The 21,190-nt window shown below is 35.3% G+C and overlaps 1 pseudogene; it reads right to left on the bottom strand.

Moving 5' to 3' along the window:
• Positions 1-5,822: 5,822 nt before the first annotated feature.
• Positions 5,823-6,352, bottom strand: LOC100928289 (annotated as a pseudogene).
• Positions 6,353-21,190: the final 14,838 nt, after the last annotated feature.

Here is a 21,190-nt window from a genome sequence, read left to right as displayed (position 1 = left end):
GTCATAGAGAGGATCTATAGGACAATAACAATACATACTAATACCAATACCTAGGTAACCATAGATTACATAAATACTTATAATATAAAGCATCAAATAGTAGTCATAGTCATTTAAGTATTACAAAACATTTCCTTCATGGTAACTCCAGGATGAGGTCAATAGTACAGTATTATTTTCCTCATTTTATGCACAAGAAATTGTTGTTCAGAAAGGTTAATGACTTCTTTGGTGACCTTCACATTGCTAGTATCAGAACCAGGCCTGAAATCCAGGTTTCCGGACTAAACCCAGTGTTCTTTCTTCTTCACAAAGATAACTATCATATGGGAAATAAATACTAAGTATTATAGCAACTCAGAGGAAGAGGTCACTTTGGGGCTGTGTCAAAGAGGTTTTGTGGAGGAGGTAGAATTTGGAATGAGTGGGAAGATGGTATGAAAAGGAGGAAAAAGAAGAATAAGCAAGAGTGGCTGTTTCTCTCTCTCTCTCTCTGTCTCTCTGTCTCTTTCTCCCCCACCCCCCTCAATTAGTCCAGTTTCCAGTTTGAGTGCAGTGTAGAATATACCAAGACAGCAATAGGAGTTTAAAATAGTTTGGAGCCAGCTCGGATAAAGCCTTGAAACTCTGGATGAAAAGTTTGGATTTCATTTTGAAGACACTGAGAAGCTATTGAATGTTTCTGAGAAGGGCTGTGACAATGGTCTAAATCTAACTTTTTGGGGACCAATCTGGTAGATAGATATGTAAACTAAACTCGAGATGTAAGAGACTGGATTTAGCCAAATCAGGAGAATATGAAAAACAAGCTAGATGGTATGCAACCACAAATTAGGCATATGGTAGGAGAAATGGGAAAAAAAAAAAGAGGGAATAGGTAGGAAAGAACAGAGAAAACTTTGTGACTAATCTAATATAAAGGTTAAGGAAGGAGGAGTTGTAGTCAATGATGACTCGTACAAATTAAATAAGGTTGCCATTTATACACATAGGGAAGTAGAAGATTAGATCTATTTTTAAGATGGAAGATGATGAGTATAGTTAGATAAATATGTTTGGAGTATTCACGAAGTATTTATCCATTTGCCTTTCACTGAGAATTAATATTTTCTTTTCTTATAAGTCTCCACTAATGTTCTATTCTGATGTCTGATTCACAAGAAGGCAGCCTTGATTTCTTGAAATCTATGCCGGTAGAACATAAACTCTCTTAGAAAGACCATAAGCACAAGCTCAATGAGTATCTGCTGAGGACCAAACTAATTAAATTTTGAACAATTCATCATCAGTAGATTGGATCAGATGATAAATTTTTTAGACCTCAGCACGTTGTGAAAAGCATCTAGCTAGATATAAAATGGTTGCAATCTGTATCAGTGGATAGACTATGTATACCAGGAATTAAAAGAAACCTTTGATTTAGAGCTAAAAGGAACCTTACCCAATCTAACTCCTTTACAGATAGAGAAACTGAAATACATAAATGGGAATGACTAGTCCAAAGTCACTCCTCTAGTATGTGGTAGAGTTAGTATTTAAAATCTTTTTTTTTTTTGCTTTAGTATTGTTTCTACTATATTATGCTAGAGCCCCGAAGTAAGGTGAGATATTAAAAATGACCATATTTCAAGTATGGACCACATGGGCAAAAATTGTAGCTTGCTAAGCCATGCTGGTTTCAGTCTATAGAATGCCTTGCCATCTTCAACTCAGTACTGGTGTTTTCTTCCTCAAGTCCCACAGGCTAAATTCATGCCCTAATGAATAGCTATCCAATGGAATTACAGGTCAAATTGTCAATTGCTATTGTAGATAATCATTGTAGAAAGCATTCAGCGCAATTCTACAGAAACTTGTTCTGTTGGCTACCTCTTGTGTCACACATCAACCATCCATTATGTTGGATTTGCCATGGCAGGTACTCCTTTAAAAGAAATTGAATCACCATGGTGCCACAGATGTTTATTTAATGAAGTAAAATTCACCCTGCAAGGAATGCCTCTTTTGTTTCTGTGGGGGAAAACTCAAGGGTTCCCAGTTTCAGCATTGAGTTGCAGTCACACGAGAGTAGCTATTTTGTACATAGATGCCCAGTCATTTAGATCAGTCCACTCTGGTGGTTTATTTGAGAGAATGTTAGGACAATATTTTGGGAACTGGTGTTTTGTCCATACAGATGTAATGCCATACATGGAAACAATCACTGCAGGGTTTTTATGAAAGGCAGACGGTAAGTACAGTCAGCCAAACTACATAAGTCTTCTGATGAACAGAGTTTGAACTGATGCCAGCAGTGAAGTTGAGAGCAGATTTATCCATCTTGTTCACAGACTATTAAAGCAGAATGTGTGTTTATTAGGCCCTTGACTAGGCTAAAGGCAGGAGTCTCTGGAATATATAACAGGGACAGTTCTGAAAAGAAATCTAATGAAATGAAACTAATTGAACAACACTTAATTTGGTGTCCTCGGCCTTGCTTCTTGTCATCTGAATTAATAGGTGTGTAAATATCAGAATGAGGCAAAAACCCAGCAATGGTCTGGGGGGAAAAAAGGCTCATTTGTGGTGATCAGTCAAGACTCCGGATATGACCAAAGACAAAGGCTTTCTGGAAATTTCCTGAGTTGGAACCTAAAACCCCAGGGGCACTTGGAAAACTAAGTAAAGCCAGCTGGTGACTATTTGCCTGACCAGTTGTGATGATACTGGGAACCCAGTAGGCAGGGCTTGCCGAGTCCCTATGTGGACTTGCCCCTCCTTTGCTTCTATTGTGCCAAATGTAGAAGTGCTGGGATGGTTTGGGACAGTGGAGGGCACTGTGAGCACATCATGAGATAGAAAGGATACAGTAATGGGAAGAAAGAAGTACCTTTGAGTACATTCCATGTGCAGGAATTGTAACAATGTGATTTTGGTCGATGACATACACGTTGAATAATAAGCAATGGTTTTCATCCACTTTTATTTTTGGCTTCCATTGTATTATACTGACTCCATCCAGTTCTGGTGAGATTGCCTTCAAAGAAGGAAGGATTAGTGTTCCGTGTTTGTGCAAAACTTTTTTCATTAAAGAGAGAGACCCATTTTTATGTGGACATCTGGTAGAATTATAATCATGGGAGTTCTCTTACTCCAAGAGGAAAAAAAATCAATCTTGTTAATGTAAAAATCACCTCCATAATTTCTTTCTCCAAGAAATTCATTGGGTAATGTCATGATGTAGGCACAGAAATGTCATAAAGCATTTGAGTACCCTTTATGTTTGAAAATTTTGCTCCTCTTAGTATTAAGCTACTCTAGAAGCTTTGAGCCTACACAGTAACATATATGACATCACAAAATAAATACCAATGTGCTATGTACAAGGAAAGTAGAATTTCTTGGCATTAAAAATATTTGTCCATGAAATCCATGGTGTTCTCAAAAGCTTACAAAGAGATTATTCTTGCATATTACCTACTGTATAATAGGGATAGTGTAAAGGCAAAAATATGGAATATCAGAGGAAAGAACCCAACTTATACCAATATGTCTATATCTAATCCAGCCTATATCAATATGTCCCTAAAATTTCCTAGTTGAGGACATTGCTTTTCACCAATGACCTTGTCTCAGGCCTAGGATAAATATTTGTTCTTGTCTTCTTCTTTTGGAATCTCTTGCTCTTCCTTGAAGGCACAATTTAAATGTTACTTACTATATGGATCCTTTTCTTATTCCTCTGGTTCTTAGCCCAATCTCTTCTAACCCCAAATTATTTTGTATTTACTTTATATGCCTTTTTTTATTTGTTTGTAGATATTTTTCGTTGTATAGAATGTAAACTCCTTGAGGGAACAGTTTTCATTTTTTGCATCTTCATTGCTTAAGACAGCACATTGCACATAGTAGGTATTTAATTGATGATGGTTGAAATTTCTTTCTTCAAGAAGTCTTTTTTGGCCTTTTTTAATACTCTTGCTTTTCTTTGAAGGCAACCTTACATTTATACTGTTTATATCTTACATATTCTCCATTAGAATATGAGCTTCTTGAGGACAGGTTTGTTGTTCAGTTACTTTCAGTCTTGTTTGACTCTTTATGATTCCATGTAGAGCTTTCTTCACAAAGATACTGGAATAGTTTGCTATTTCTTTGCAGCCTGGCATGTAGGAAGGACTTGAATAAAGCTGAGTGGCTCTGAATAGAATTGAATTTAAATGGCTGTTTGATCTGGAAAAAAGAATATGGAAACGAGATTTTCTTCAAAAAATGGAATGGGTCTAACTTGTAAGAGAAATTAATTTATGCTGTTTGACTATACAGGAACTAAGATCAATAAAAGATGTTGGGAGAGAGCAGGCTTTTTAGCTCAATATAAGCAATAATTTTAAAATAAAAATTAAATGGATTTCAATCAGAGATGGAGAATGGGACATTAAAAAGAGGCTGGGTAGTTGGAAAGAGTGTGGTAAGAAGGCATTAAGGCTCCAGGAGAGGGTTGGATTGGATGAGGTGTTAGGTCCTTTCCAAATCTGTGATTTTATGATTTTATGATTTTTGTTGTATGTGAATTAATGCTTCTCTATAGAAGTACAATTTCTTTCTTTGTATAATGTCAATTATGCCATCTTATTGATTTTGGCAGCGTGTTTACCTGTTGGGTTATATATACTCCTCTGCTTAGAAAGCTTCACCTAATTGGAATTAAAATTAAGAATCAACACAACCTACAGCACGAGTAGAGAGTTTGTCTTGGGAGTCAGGCAAGAACTGAGTCCAAGGTTTTGGCTGAGTTACCCTGGACAAGTCACTTAGTGCCACCACCTAACTCTCTGCATTGGTAGATATAATGTTTCAAATGCCCTAAAATGATGCAATCATAATTTGATGATCATCATAAAATTATAATGAATTTTAAAAAATATATAAATCTATGGAAGGAAATAGAGCCCAAATATATGTTAAGGATAATAAGTACCAAGTAGAACCAAGATTTGAACTGAGTTTTGACCCTACATCCAGTGCTCACTCCCTTACAATATACGGCTTTATGACTGATATAGTATTCTTCCAGACTTATAGATGAAATGGGCAGGTGGAATCAAATAGGAATTTTGTATCATACCCTCAAGGATGAACTGGTTTCTCATTTTAACACAAAATTCATTTAATTGTCACTATCAGAATTATTAAGGAAACCCAATGGTTTGAATATTAGGTTGGAATTCAGGAAGGCTTGAGTTCCACTGCTACTTTTGACACTTATTAACTGTGTGACAATGGGGAAGTCACCCAACCTTTGTGCACTTCAGTTTCTTTATTTGTAAAATGGAGAAATAAGAACATCTAAATTTCAGAATTATTGTAATCAAATCAGCTATCATATAAAGTGCTTTATAAACCTTAAAACACTATATTAATGCTGGATATTGTTATTATTATTATTACTGCTTAAGCATAATCCCAGTTGTAAAATATTCACAAAGAAACAGAGATAACTTCTGGAAGTCTCAGGTTATTCTGGGAGGTACAGTAACTAGTTCTCTTGTATACACTGGATCAATTTTGCTAAGAAGAATCTTTCTGTAGCTCATTTATCATCTAGTGAAAAGCACTGTATCATAGATGATAGAAGACTGGATTTTATTTAAAATCAAAATTTACTTATACATTGATATTGAGGGCTAGACTAGAGTTTAAGGGAAAAAAGAAGAAAAGGAAAAGAGTTTATGATACACAGTTCTGTACAGAAAAGAAGAGGGAGAAGATGGGTTATGAGGAAGGGGAGAAGCTACACACACATACACACAAAATGAAGGAAGGTAGTCTGGGCAGCCAGGTCAGGGTTCTTGGCTACTCACCTGCTGCATGTAGGTTTCTAGCAGACAGTTTTTAAAAGCTATGGGGTTTGTCCAAAGTTCAGCAACATGTATGTTCTGTGGGCTATCAATGCTGGGTTCTCCCAGCAGGCTGTGGATAAAAAGTAGGATGGTTCTGACATCAAGCAGAGCTGACCACTTGTCCTTGAGGATGTCTAAACAGATATTGCCTTGGGTGTCCATATTAGGATGGTAATGGGGGAACCAATCACGGTGGGAGCATTATATGGGTAACCATTAGGAAACTGCAAAAAGAGCTTGTATCTTAGATATATAGTGTCCCAGCTGCTCCATAGATGATCCAAATCCATTTGTAGAGATTGTTTGACTCTGGGAAGTCAGAAATTGCTTTGTCTCCGGACATCATTAGGTTATCAGTTTCTGCTGTTATCTCTTGGCTTGAACTGTGAGATGCATCCATTCCTGGACAGGTCCCTTTATGGAAGTGGTGCAAGACTGGCAATAGCTGGATTGTAGTTCTGTGAGGCCATAGGGGACCAGAAATAAAGGAAGAAAAACTCCCAGGCAGCAGCTGCTAGAATTCTGGATTTGAAGAAGAAAACATGGGTTCAAATCTTGCCTGAGACACTTCCTTACCCTGGCAAATTGCTTGATCTCTGCATCTTCAGGTTTCTTTTCTGTAAAATAGACCTTACTTCACAGAATTGTGATGGGAATCAAATGAAATATTGTAAGGTGTTTTGCAAACTGTCAAGTGCTCTATGAATGTGAGGTATTATTGTGGTTATGGGGAGCTTTAGTCAGTAGCTATGCAGCTTTGAACACATCACAATTTATGTGGGTAGAATCAGGAGTGCAAGACAGAAGAGAAGTGTAGGTGGAGAATTTTGAGTGCCCTCCTACAACTACAGGACAGAATCCAGCCAGGTCTCAAATATAAATAACACCTTTTTCTCAGAAACTCAAAGTTTGTATGGGTATAATGACATTCTTATCCCTTTACCTTACTGATGGTATTAATCAAAAGGATGGGGTAGTTTTTGAACAGCTTAGAAATGAAAGTGTCCACTAACTTCAAAATTGGGCAAATCTGTCAGTTCTTTGGCTAGAGCTGAACTGAAAAAATGCCTTTGAGATAATTTTTCAAATATACACAGAATTCTTCAGATGAAGTCAATGTTGTTACACCATCTGCTATAGGTCACTAAACACCTAATTCATCCACAAAAGGAAAGTCTTTCAGAGTCAAAAATGGAGGAGAAAAGATCTTTTTCCATAATAAAAAAGCTCAAACTGGAGTAGGCTGCTCTTATAGCTTTGAGAACAAGGCTTGACAGAAAATTAATTGGCATCCACATCAGAGATCTAGTCTCAGTGAAAGAATGAAAAGGGAGGAAGGTAGAGAAAAAGAATAAAAAGAACTAGAATTTTTTCTTTGAAACACATACATGAAGGATATTCAATATTAGAAAGTCTTCTCTTCTTGTTTTCAGGGTTTTTCTTCTAGGCCATATCCCTATTCTTCCTCTGCTTGTATGGTAATACTAACATATCTCCCTCCCTCCTACCCCAGTTTTATTTACATCTGTATCTGATGACCAAAGCTATGAGACTGAATTCCTCTGCTTCAGATACTTTTGTCATGTGACAGGACATTAAACCAGCTGTCATTCTACTTTTCTCTGTCTGTGTTTATAAGTTCTACTTTTTTCATTTTCAGTTGCAATCATAAAATTGTCCTTTTTGGGGCTTTCAGGAAAAACAAAAATCCCCTAAGTTTTGCCAGTGTTGGAAAGAAGTGCCTAATAAACAGTTCAGAGTTTATGAAAATGTGCAGAACTCAGAATGTCTATATCTTGGTATTCAGTAGAGTCTCATGAATGGAATAAAATCAGTGGAAAATATATTCTAAGAAGGAACCAAATCCATCCAAATCTAGGGGCCTTTAAAAACAAATTCTCAGGGCTCAATCTTCTTGTTCAATTAATATTTATTATGAACTACTTTGGGCTTAGGTAATTTCTTGGCAATTATTTTACCTTAAAGAGTGACTGTGGGACAGGGAAAGTAGTGTGTGCAACACTGGGCTAATGCCAGAATCAAAATAATCATAGCTTACTCATCTATAAGTGCTTTATAGTTTACAAAACACTTTTCTGAAAATAACTCTGAGACATAGGTAATAGTAAGGACTCATATTTATATGGCATGCAAGGTTTTACTAAGGATTTTCTTCTTAAAAAGTCAAGTGAGGCTCATTAATGGATTGATGTAAACCTACAAGGAAGTTGCTGGTGAAGTGCTCCGGGGATCAGGGCTTGATTCTGTACTGTACACCAGAGGTGGCAAACACCAGTGGTCCACATGCTCTCTAGATAGTAACCTGAACTAGATAAAAATGTAATTGGGGATTATTTAACAACATAAATAAAAATAGATAATGTTAATAATATGTGGTTTCCAAAATCAATATGCAGCCTGCAGGGATCCTTAGGGTATGATTTAGTGGTCCTATTTCTATTTCTGTTTAACACCATTGTTGCATACTATTATTATAAGCAATTTGGATGAAGATATAAATGGCCTTCTTATTAAATTTCAATTCAATTTCTTTCAATTTGTGAAGTACCTACTATGTGAAAAGCACTGTTCTAGGATAAGAAGCAAATATTATCCAAAGGGGTGGATTTTGTAGAAGTCCATAGTTATGTCAGAGAAATAGAATGCAATTAGTGCATAAAACATGTAAATCATAAGCCAAATACATTGGCAAAAAACTTTGAGGTGCTGTTGGATAGCATCCAGTTTTATAACCATTGTACCTTGTCTAAAGGCCCTTTCAGTAAGGTGTATATCAGCCAAACCTGCTATATCTCTGGCATTGGGACTGCTGTTGATGTCACCAGTATATATGTCCACAATTCAGAGGAAGATCTTTGAAGAAAGCAGTAGATTAGGGATGGGCTTTGCTTATCCGTATAAAGAAAGAAACTGTCACATGCAGAAAGAAATCTTGTTTTCTCATGTAGCCTTTGAGGTTTTTCCATCAGTTTTCTTTAGCTCTAACTTCCATACCTGTGATGTGGGTTGCGTTCTGGGGCCAGAAGCCATGTTTAACATTTAACTTAATTTTAAAGTGTTAAATTAGTTAAAAGGGCCTAACTATGTGAAGAGACATTCTTATCAACCTATTGACTCAAGATGAAAGGGAGGATTTTTCAGGTGAATATTTTATCTATGAACAAATAGTTGCTGCTAGCAATGGAGTAGGTAGAGACCGGATAAGACATTATAATTCAAAGTCAAGGACAAACAAGAAAAACAATATGACATTTTAAAACAAAACTAAGACAGAAAGAACATACATGTTCTCTCTCTGTCTCTGTAAATGATAAAGCATAAAATTCATCTATTCAATACTTAGTTACTTTTAGTACCCATGAATATAGTAAAATATGTTTAATCAGAAGGAACTTATAGATACACTTTCCTCAGAAGTTGGGATATTTTAGGCATATATTTGAACAAATATCCTTTTTTTTATTCATACTAAGAATTGATTCAAAGTTCAAAGTGAAATGATTTTCCCTGCAAATAATTGGACAGCTAAAAACCACTTCCTCAGATGATTGTTTTTAGCAACTGAAAATTTAATAAGAAAGATGGAAAATTTGCTTTTGGTTCTTAAGAAAAGATGTTTATTTGATGGAAGTTGTATAGGTGTGGAATGGGAGAGGAGGAAATTATGTTGATCTAATAACTTGCAGCTAATTTTGAAAAAGTGGATAAAGACATGAAACTTGTATTTATTTATTACCACCTAAGTCTAGTTTTGTGATAATGATTACAGGTCTCAACTTCTGACTTCTGTGCAGAGTTAAGAAGTAAAAGATGTATCCAACCATCCATGCACCCCCTCACCCCCACACACAGATAGAAAGATAGATAGATAGATGAGACAGAACAAATTGTGCAGGGTTTGGTTGAATACTTATATTCCTAAGTAACATATCAGAGTATTGTTTGTAAGATGTGTTAGTGGAGAATTACAATAGGTTAAAACAGCACACCAGGACATAAGCCTTTGGATCATATTTTCTAAAAGTACACTGTCTTTTGCCCACTTTTGGAATGAAATCACTAAGAAAGTATAGTCATTTAAATCAGAAAGTCTCATAAAATATTTCAGAAAATGTCTCAACCTATTAATTCTCTACAACAGATGTGGGCACAGAAGCTAGTCATTTTAATGGTGGGTTTTTTTTTTGTTTGTTTGTTTGTTTCATAGCTACCTTCACTGAAGAATCAATTGTCAAATGGCTTGTTTACTCATGATTAGAGTTGCTGAACCTATATTCAAAGGCATTTCATAAGACCATGAATTTAGAATTGGAAGGGGCCTGATTTCTTTTGAGCCTTTTATTTGAAGAGAGGAAAACTAAGTGCAAAGGAATAATTTCTCCACAGTCACAAGGTAATAAGTAACAGAACCAGAATTTGAATCCATGTTTTCTGACTTTAAATCCAGCATTTCTTCATAGCATCGATCTTTCCAGTAAGGTAGAAATAGCTAGAATTTGTGCTTTGCTGACTTAGCTTTGGAGAACTCAGAACCACATCCAGGCTACCATGAAGCATTGAGAAGGACTTTTTGGGTGGTTTTACCTCTTTAGAGGGGAAATTGGCAGTACACTTAGATGCTCCAATTCTGCTAGGCAGCACTAAATTGGATCTGATCACAATTTTTATCATTGGTTTCTCCACCACTTCTGACAAATTCTGTGTAGATTCTGGAGAATCTGGAGAAACCTTGAAATAATAGTCACTCTTAGGAGCTCCTGTTCTCTCCTTCCTTCCCTGCTTCCTACTATGGACCACGAGTGAGAAAGAACAATATTCCTAGACAGTAGCCTATACCATGGACACCATAGTTGATCATAGCTACCAGTTTTAATTCTTTTCACTGTACTCATTCTACCAAAATAACCCTATCCATCCTCACCATCATGTAAGAACTGATTTGGCACCCATCCCCCTTCTGCAATTAGCTCCCTTAAAAATCAGGTGAAACTGCCAATTACTACATTATTTTCTGCTTTATCACACTGTGCTATATACAATTCCCTTTTGATTATATAGGATTTTGCTCTCTTTTTATGCTTTGAGCTAGGCAATGTTATACTGTAGTGGATCTTTATGCTTTAGATTTTTAACCTTTTCATGAAAAGGCATTTTTTTTTCTTTGTCCTAATGGCTCATTTAAACATGTCCAGATGCCAACCATCTGTATCTGTGTAGATACAGTCTTTATAATCTCAGTTTTCCATTACAATGGTGAGGAGAGAGATATGGATTACTACCTGATCATTTTGTGTTTATTGTAGGGTGAAGAGAAAATTACTTGCCCATTAACTATATGAATAGTAGCAGAATACTTTAAAAAATCAAGCATTCCCAAAATCCTTCTGCAAAATTCATGTGTGCTTGGCAGTACTCTGAATCTGACTGGTATCAAGGAGAGTAAGTAAAATTTAATTGTATATAGGCTCTTAATGTTTTCTATGAAAAGACAAGGATCTAGGAAGATAAATGAGAATATCACTCCACTCTGCATCTGCTACTCTGCCCCTTACAGGTCATTGATATGCTGCTAACTGCTAACTCAGGCTTTGGTTAATTCCCTCAACCTCCCCTTCCCTCTGATTAGAGGTGTGAGGATGGAGTATCAGATTTCTCCCAATGCCTTCCTTTATGGAAGGCAGAAACTGGACTTTTTAGGCTCACTCCACTCTGCATTTGCTGCTCTTTCTGATTTCAACTCCTCAGCAAAAGATACGCCCATGCTGATGACTCCTGGACTCCTTCCTTATCTTTCCCCTCTGCTTTTTCGTGTTATCTCCCACCATAGATTATAAACTCTTTGAGGTCAGGGACTATCCTTTTTATTGATTGTATTCCTAACATGTAGCAGTGTCTGGCATATAGTAGGTCCTTAAAAGATTTTTTGGATTGGATTGAACATAATGAACTTGAATTGGAGATTGTATGTCCTGGATGGTGATAACAGAACTATAAAAATAACTTTCATATCAAAAGAGAATGAAACTTGAGAGGTTAGGATAAATTGTTCCATACTAGAAAGTCTTTGCATAGGGATGTGGAGGTTACTTAGTTCATTAGAAAAAAACAAACATTAAAATCAGATACAAATGTTGAAGATTGGGGAGATATTCAGAAATGTCTTTAAGCAGATTATCACACTAGAACACTAAAGAAATTAAATTTCTTTTGAATTTTGAAAACTGTATTTACATTTATTTGGAAAAATAAAATGCTATTGAAATTTTTTGAATTGTATATGACTTTTAAAAAAAATTATAGCTTTTTATTGACAGAACATATGCATGGGTAATTTTTCACAACATTGTCCCTTGCACTCACTTCTGTTCCAACTTTTCCCTTCCCTCCTTCCACCCCCTCCCCTAGATGGCAGGCAGTCTTATACATATTAAACATTTTAATGTATATCCTAGATACAATATATGTGCTTAGATCTGTATAGTTCTCTTGTTGTACAAGAAGAATTATATTTAGAAGGTAAAAATAACCTGAGAAGAAAAACAAAAATTCAAGTAGTCCACATTCATTTCCCAGTGTTCCTTCCCTGGGTGTAGCTGATTCTGTCCATCATTGATCAATTGGAACTGAATTAGATCTCTTTGTCGAAGAAATCCACTTCCATCAGAACACATCCTCATACAGTATTATTGTTGAAGTGTATAATGATCTCCTGATTCTGCTCATTTCACTCAGCATCAGTTTATGTAAATTTCTCCAAGCCTCTCTGTATTCATCCTGCTGGTCAAGAAATAAATTTTTCATTGAGTTTTTTTTTTTTAGCATGGACTATTCCAAAGAGGAAAGTTTTAACAAGAAACTGAAGAATTTCCATGGGACCCAGAGAAAAAAGCACCTTGATTTCCCAGGGACCAAGGGACATGAATTAAATAGCTTTGTCTTGATTTGAATAAATATAAAACTAGTAATGAAGGGCAGCAGACCAAATGACACTAACAATTATTAATATTTTTCATTTTCTTCATTTAATATTTTATTTTTCCCCATTTACATGTAAAAGCAATTTTCAACATTCATTTTTAGAAATTGAGTTCCAAATTCTCTCCTTTCCTTTCTACACCACTCATTGAGAGAGCAAGCAATTTGATAGAGATTATACATGTATAGTCAGGCAAAATATATTTTCATATTCCTTATGCCATGTAAGAAAACATAGATCACAATAAAAAACCCAAGAAAAATAAAGAAAGTTAAAAAATGCTTTGACCTATATTCAGATTATATCAGTTCTTTTTCTGGAGATGGATAATGTTTTTCAACATAAGTCCTTTGGAGTTGTCTTAGATCATTTTATTACTGAGAATACTAAATCTTTCACAGTTGCTCATCTTACAATATTATTATTATTGTGACAGTTTTCTCCTGGTTCTACTCATTTCATTTTTGCATCAGTTCATATCTTTCCAGATTTTATTGATAGTATTAAATCATCATTATGGCACAATAATATTCTATCACAATCATATATCACAACTTGTTCAGCCTATTCCTCAGTTGAATCCCTCAATTTCCAATTCTTTGTCAAGAGCTGCTATAATTTTTTTTTTTTTTTTGTATATATGACTGTGGCAATTATAAGCAAAATCAAACAAGGCATAGGAAAGACTAATTCAAGATTTATAATTTAATTGAACTATCTTAGAGTTCCTAAGTATACTTAGAGACTATACTTTTAGTAACTGCAAGTACAGTATATTCATCTTTAAATATAGCATGAGATTATGTAAGTTCAATTTCCCTATTGTGAATATTATCTGATCTCTTTACCTAAGATCTATTATTTTCCAGCTTTAATATTTTATCACATCACAGCAAATTGTTTGTGCTTATCTAAATGGTGAACTGCATGTGCTATACTGTATAGAAATAATTGGAGGGGAGCGTCTTAATAGAAATGAAAAACTGAATCCCATGGATCTGTTGTTTACAGTGGAACCCTCTCCTGATACCCTGGCTTCCAACAGTGGAAAGTTACCAAACCAAATGTTGGTGGGACATGGCTGATGAATCTCCTAATTAGAGATGGCCTCGGGCACCTAATTTTATCACAAACCTGCTTGTGATATAACCATATGAAAGCCAATAAACTATGATAATACTGCTTATCGTGTTCTATGGTCCCATGATAATTCTTAGGGGCCTGTTAACTCAATAAACATCATTCAACAGCCCACATATTGGGGAATATTCCATGATTCATCAGAGAATTGATTATCTAGTCTCCTTACTTTTTGGAGATATTTGTTCAGTCATATCCAACACTTCATTACCCCTTTGAGGTTTCTTAGGTTGGGGTTTAAACTGAGATTTTCCTAATTCCAGGCCCAGCACTAAGGCACATAGCTGACCCCTTTTGAGGAGGACATCTTTTTAATTATAGTAGCCAACATTTAAGTAATACTTCAAGATTTGCAAAGTTATATTTATTATCTTATTTGATTTTCACAGCAATCCTAAGAGGTATTCTTATTTTACAAGTGAGGGAAATGAGGCAGACAGAAAGTCACTCACCTCAGTCATACAGAAGCAAGTATCAGAGATGAGATTTAAATTTAGGTCTTCCTGACTCCAAATCCAGCACTCTAATTACTGCACCACCTAAACTAGGTTAGTTCTTGGACAGCAGGTAGTCTATTGCATGCTATTAGTTGAAGCCTTCACAACTTGGTAAAATTGGTCAGAGTTTTCATTTTGCTGATAAAATATTGAAGAATCTGGACTACTGCCATCCCACTGAAATGAGCATTACTCATGGGAGTTCCTAAAGCAACTGGATAAGATTTTCCTGGATAAGATTTCAGAGTTTATTATTTTTTCTTTTCTTTTTGGAAGCCTGTGAGCATGTGCATTTATACCTTGCTGAGAGAATAAAGGAAACTCCAAGATTTGGATGGCTGAGAATTTGGGAAGATGAGCTCTTGGCAGGATAGCTGCCCCTCTCTATAGTCCATAAAAGTGAATTAACTGGCTAGCTGAAGTTCTTTCTTGAAGTCCAGCCCCCTGCCTGTTCTCTTTTCCCTTGGAATAATTCCTTGAGTTGCAGGAGCATGTGGGAGTTGCATGTATTTGCAAGTGACTGAGAGAGTAGCTGATTGACCCTGTTTGATTTGTGGTAGGGAAAGAAATTTTGAGTTTCCTTGACAATATGGTCCTGAAGTCTAGCTTTTAGGTCACAGAATGGAGAGTCCAGCAGTTTGCACACTGTTTTCTGCAGAGTAAGTACTTAATAAATACTTATTGGTTAATTTGTTGATTGTCTGAGCAGCTCCAATTGTGAGGGTTACTTCATGGAGAAATTAAAGTTGAAGAGTTCTTTAGAAAGTTTGATTTTCTAGAGAGAGAAGAACATTGACTCAGCATAGTCCCTGGAGAAAGAAGAATATTATCATCAAAGATTCCAAGTAGCATCTGTTTGGGGAGCAAAACTAGTGCATTCTCTAGATAGTGAGATTCTTTGGGAAAGGGATAGCTTGTTAAGCAGCCTGTGAAGTGCTTGCTTTGTGTGGGGAGTCTAGAACAGAAATAGGATGGCACCATGAGTTTTTGTTGGAAGGGAGGACTGTGGAGGATTTTTTGGTCAAGAGGGATTCCATAGAATGTTGGAGCTTGGGTCAGTTAAGATTTCTCATTGCAGAGACAATGATGATGCCACATTACATGTCTCTTTGAAAGTCAGAATTGGTTCAAGGAATTGGAAGAGAAGAAATAGTCATATTTCTTCTTTGTTCAAGAGAAAACATTGGCAATTTCACACTTTTGGGCAGAAAATCATGGAGAAAGAGAAAAGACTTTGGAAAGAGACAGAATGCAGACAAACTGGTGCCTCAACAAATCTCTAATTTCTAGTTTATCTCCCTGGAGACTGAAAAATTTTCTATTAGACTAGGGAATTTCTCTAGATTGAACAGAGACATCTCTTTCAAAAGGGAATTTTCATTTATTCTGTATATTGCTATATCTATATCTGTATTGATGTAATGCCAAAAGAAACTGAGCAAGACAGAGATTAGAGACCAATTCAATAGTTTATTAAATGGAGAGAAATACTGGGACCAATGGATCCCAGGGCTAGATGAGACTATCATCTCAAAGAGTAGCTCCGAGTATATCGGGACAGCAAGCCTTTTATGGAATAACAAGAACAATGACATAATGCAGAGACCTAGGTGGGGATAGCCTCATAGATGGAGGTTACTGATATTCTAATAACATTAAGGAATGTCTATAACACCTTTATCTCAACCATTAAGAGGGGACTGTCATAACCTACGAAATGGAGGAATTGGTCACCCCATTAAAAGTGACCTTTGTCATTACATTGATATATATATATATATTTATACACACTTATATGATATAATATATTAATATATTCTTATCTGTGTAACTTCTCTGATTTCTGTTTGCTCTTTGGAAAAATAGGTTTCCTCCTGATTCACTATTTGTGATGGCCTTTGTTTTATTACCATTTGGGAAGGGGCCAAATTTTTTTCTATAAGCACAGGAAACAAAGTGATTCTATGAGCACTGAGACAAATTCATGTTAATGTATATATAACTTACATGGAGAAAACACTCCTATATTTTAAGTAGAAAAGAGAGAGAAGAAGGGATTGCTGACATTTTTTAGATGTCCTATGACAAATTTGGGCAAAGATAAGATAATTAAGAAACTCTCCTTTTGTATAATTTGAAACTCCCCTGAATTCCCAGAAACTGTGCCTTTAGGTCTTGTGCTGTTGACTTTTTGAGTGCACAACACTCATTTAGGTGAAGAAAACCATTAAGGGAGGAAAGGCTATTTGATGATGCTAGGAAGACCATAACATGGCTAAGGGGAACAAAGAGGAGTAAGGCCTTTTTTATTTAGGGCACAAATAATCCATTAAACTGTTTTCTTATGCTCTTTCTTTTTCTTATAAAATAAACTGAAAAAAAGCTTTTTTTTTTTTAAGGGATGAATACAAAATTCCAATGCAAAAAGAATATTTTACTGGACTGATTGCTTTATTTTTTTGCTTGAAGACGTTAAAAACTGCAATATACAAGCAATTAGCTGATGACCTGCATTAAGTAATTTTTGGAGGAGATTGGGTAGAGTAGGTGGATGTCTAAAAAGTGCTACTTCATGAAAGATTGGGTCAGTCAGTGGAACCTTAGTATATCTTCTCCTGAGATCAAAGGGATATTTTTTCTACTTGGGAGTGGAAGAAGATAGGATGTAATTATTCCAAGTAGGGTATATCTCAGACAAACAAGTGAGAAAACAAATCCCTTGCAATTCTTCCTGCACCACCCACTTTTTAGAATAAATCTTGTCCCTTCAACTGCTTTCACTTTCAAACTGCCTTGTGTCTAACTGATTCATATGTATTTGTTTATATCTATTCTCTTTGCATTTTCTATCTATCTGTCTGTCTACCTATCTATCTCTATTTCATCTCTATACACACAGCATAGCAGATAGAATCAGGAGGAGCTGGGCTCAAGACCTGCCTCTCCTGCATATTGATTATATGATCTTGGGCAAGTTATATAATCCCTCAGTTCTCTAGCTAAGTCTCTAAGACCACAAATTTCAAACATGGTGTTAAATTGCATTGATAGAGTATGTTTTCTCACCCTGAAATTCTGCATATCAGGGAAATCACAGGACTAATCCATATTCCCATGTATTTTGTATTTTTATTATCTCTCTCCATCTCTCCTTTTCATCATGCTCCCCTCTCTCCCACATAGAATATATGCTCCTGGGGGTTATGAATTGTTTCATTTTGTTTATATTTGTATATTCTTAATTCAAGGCTTATCTTATACTATTCCTTTGTCTACTTTCTATCTCCTGCCTCCTTTCTTCTTCCTTTCAATGCATATTGTATATTCTGGATGTTGTTGCCAGTCTTGGCAATGACCTATGTCTTATCACTGGACTGTGATGACTCTGGAGGAGAAAGTGAGACTGATGACTTCTCATTGCTCTGCCTCGCTTAAATCCAAGTCACTTGTAAATTAAGATATAACCCTCTTGCTATCATTGGTCCTCTTCAAGAATGAAGGACGAATAATAATTATATTCTCTATCCTCTTTGCTTTTGCTCAAAGCAAAACCTCTTTCCCTTTTTAATTCTTATTAGATTTTTGAAGATAAATTTAAATGCCCCTCCTCCTTTATAAAGCCTTCCCTGAAGTCCCCTATCATCAATGATTTTTCTCTTCTAGCACCTCACATGGTATGTTGTTTCTTAACTTCCTAATACTCTTGTCACACATTATATAGCACCATGGTAAGAGTGCTGGATTTGGGGATGGAGGGATACTTGTGGGATTTGGGACAAGTTACTTTCCTGGGCGTCTTCATTTTTAAAATGAGGATGTTGGATTGGATGGCTTCTAAGATCCTTTGGAATTCTAAATGTGTGATCCTTTATAACTTTAAAACTAAATTCATTTGCATGTACACTATTCTTCTTCTATACTCTGGGCTCTTTGAGGGAAGAGACTACATCTTCCCTATATTTTGTAAATACACTCACAACCTATTACAAACTTTGCACACAGTGAACACTTAAAAATGTTTGTTGAATTGAACTGGATTGTAGCACAACCTTACTAGTTATTATATACTAGATAGTATATAAAAATAAATATCTTATATATATACACACACATATATATACATACATATATTATGCATATATATATACAATCTATACATATCACACAAACATAATATATAAATAAGACATAAACATTTATACACATGTATGTATGTATATATATATATGTATATATTACTGTAAGAAAATATATATATCTTTTCTTATTATAAATATGAATTGATATTCTCATCCTAAGCTTCATTATAAACCTTTAAATCCTAGCAATTTCTGACCTGGTGTAGAATTTCTGATAGTCTATGGAAGAAATAACCCCATCACTATAAGAATAGCAATTGAAAATTATATAGAATAATCTAAGATTTCATCAGTACTTTTTCTGTTATCATGATAGTTTTCCATGTGAGAACTGCCTCCATCAATAGTTACAGCTGTATCTTTGTCTTACAAAAGCAGTCTTGGAGATTTTCTTGAGACATTTAAAGGTTGAGTGATATTCTTAGAGACATATAGTTATCAAGCATCAGAAGAATGATTAGAACCCAGAATATCTGGAATAGAAGTTCATCACTCTATTCCATTCCATACTGTTAGTAAGTGACATAAAAAGCTTTGAGGATTGCAAAGCCTTTTTTAGATACATTATCTCATTTGAGTCTTATAATATCCTTGAAAGAGAGGTACTCTAGGCATTTTTGTTACAGTTTTATAGATGAGGAAGTTAACCAACATGGCCATAGTTACCCAACTTGAAAGAGTTGGAAAAAGGGGTTTGAATCTTGATCTTCCTGATTCTAATTCCAACTTATTTTCTACTATATCATCCTTCCTCTCAAGAAAAAATCCCACTACAACCTAGGACAAAGCAGATAGGAATGCTCATATGACCCTTGAGTGTATCATTCTTGATTTTTAGAAGTGAATTCCCAACATGAAGACATAAGGTCTAGATATTAGAGTCGAAAATGATTTTAGGGATCTTCTAGTCCAGCTCTTTCATTTTGTAAATAAAGTGATTACACAAGTCATAAAGGTGGTCAGTGACAGAACTGGAGTTGGGACTCAGGTCTCCTTTTCTGTTCCTCCCAGGTCATTAATCTTTCCACTAGGCTTTACCACTTTTCCATAAATCCTGCAACTACCCAATTTAAAAGAGAAGCCCCCTCATTCACCCATTCTTTAATCCCTCCTCTCTGACCATAGAATGAAGAAAGCAATTCCCAATTCTGGGAATCCAGTCTTTTCAAGACCACATTTAGCTCAGATCTAGAAGCTCCATCTTTCCATGAGGTTAAAATTGAAAAGCACCTGGATTTCTCAAGAAGAAATCACACACCTGCTAAGCAACTTGACATTTTTCCCAAGGAAAAGGTCCGACCATTGATCTCAGCCAGAAGCTGTGCACATAGGGAGTGTAACAAGCAAATGAATGAGCACCCAATAAATCATCAAGGCCTGATTAATCAATTGGGATATTGATTCTGTTAGTGATATTTCACATTTCTCTCTCTATTCTAGGGATTTACACAAGTCACTGAAAGTTAAATTTATCTGCTGTGCTTTAGGACTTTTATTTGACCCAGTATAATAGGAATCGATCATCCTCCAAATGTTGTTTTGACTGAAATGTTGTGACTGGTTGAATTAACATTGCCAAAAATTGAAGAAGTGATCATTAGCAAGCATAGTATTCTGGATATCAGAAGGACTGAGTTCCAGTCCTAATTGCTACTTAATGGTTATGCAAGCCTCTCTGAGCTTCAGTTTCCTAACTTATAAGAAAGATGCTCTCTGTATGCAGAGAAAGAACTGATAAAAAGAAATACATATAGAAGAATTTTATAAACACACACTCATATACACATGAACACAAATCTATTTGTGTCTAATAGTAGCCGTCTTGGGAATGGGAGCAGATGGAAGAAAGAAAAGAAACATGTTATCACATCATTTTATTATATATTTGAAAAGAATGACAAATTATGCACAGAAGATTTGCAGTTTCATGTGAAATCTTTTTTATTGTACTATGTTTTGGAAATGCTTATTTTATTCCATAAGTTAAATATGGAATAAATAAAAAATAAAATGAAGGGGCTACATTTCCTTAAGATTTCTTCTAGCTTTAAAATGCTGTACTCCCTTCTCTTGTAACTCAAAACTAGAAAATAAGGTGGAGGAGAGGGCATAGTGAGGACACCAAATGGGAAATATAAAACAAACTATGGCATATAAATGTTTTTTTTGAAATAATAAAGCATTTTTATTTTTTTATCAGACATTTCAAAGGCCAACCAGAATTATTTTAGTCAATTTAGGAATTAATAATTGACAAGATCAAAAAGTACAAATGAACCCTACACAGATAGACATAGTCTTTAAAGACATTTCTTAGGATGAGAATGTATGGCATATAAATGTAATGGAATATTATTGTGCCATAACAAATGATTAAATGGACATAATTCAAAGGAAATTGGGAAGAACTGTATGAACTGATACGGAAGGAAATGAACAAACAGGGAAACAATTTATACAATAATAACAACATTATAAGAAAAAATAACTTTGAAAGACTTTAGAAATCTGATCAATGCAATGATAAATTATGGG

Source organism: Sarcophilus harrisii, chromosome 3 (assembly GCF_902635505.1).
Source record: "Sarcophilus harrisii chromosome 3, mSarHar1.11, whole genome shotgun sequence".
Taxonomy (NCBI): Eukaryota; Metazoa; Chordata; class Mammalia; order Dasyuromorphia; family Dasyuridae; genus Sarcophilus; species Sarcophilus harrisii.
Note: the sequence above shows the minus strand (reverse complement) of the source record. Positions and strands in the feature narration are given on the sequence as shown.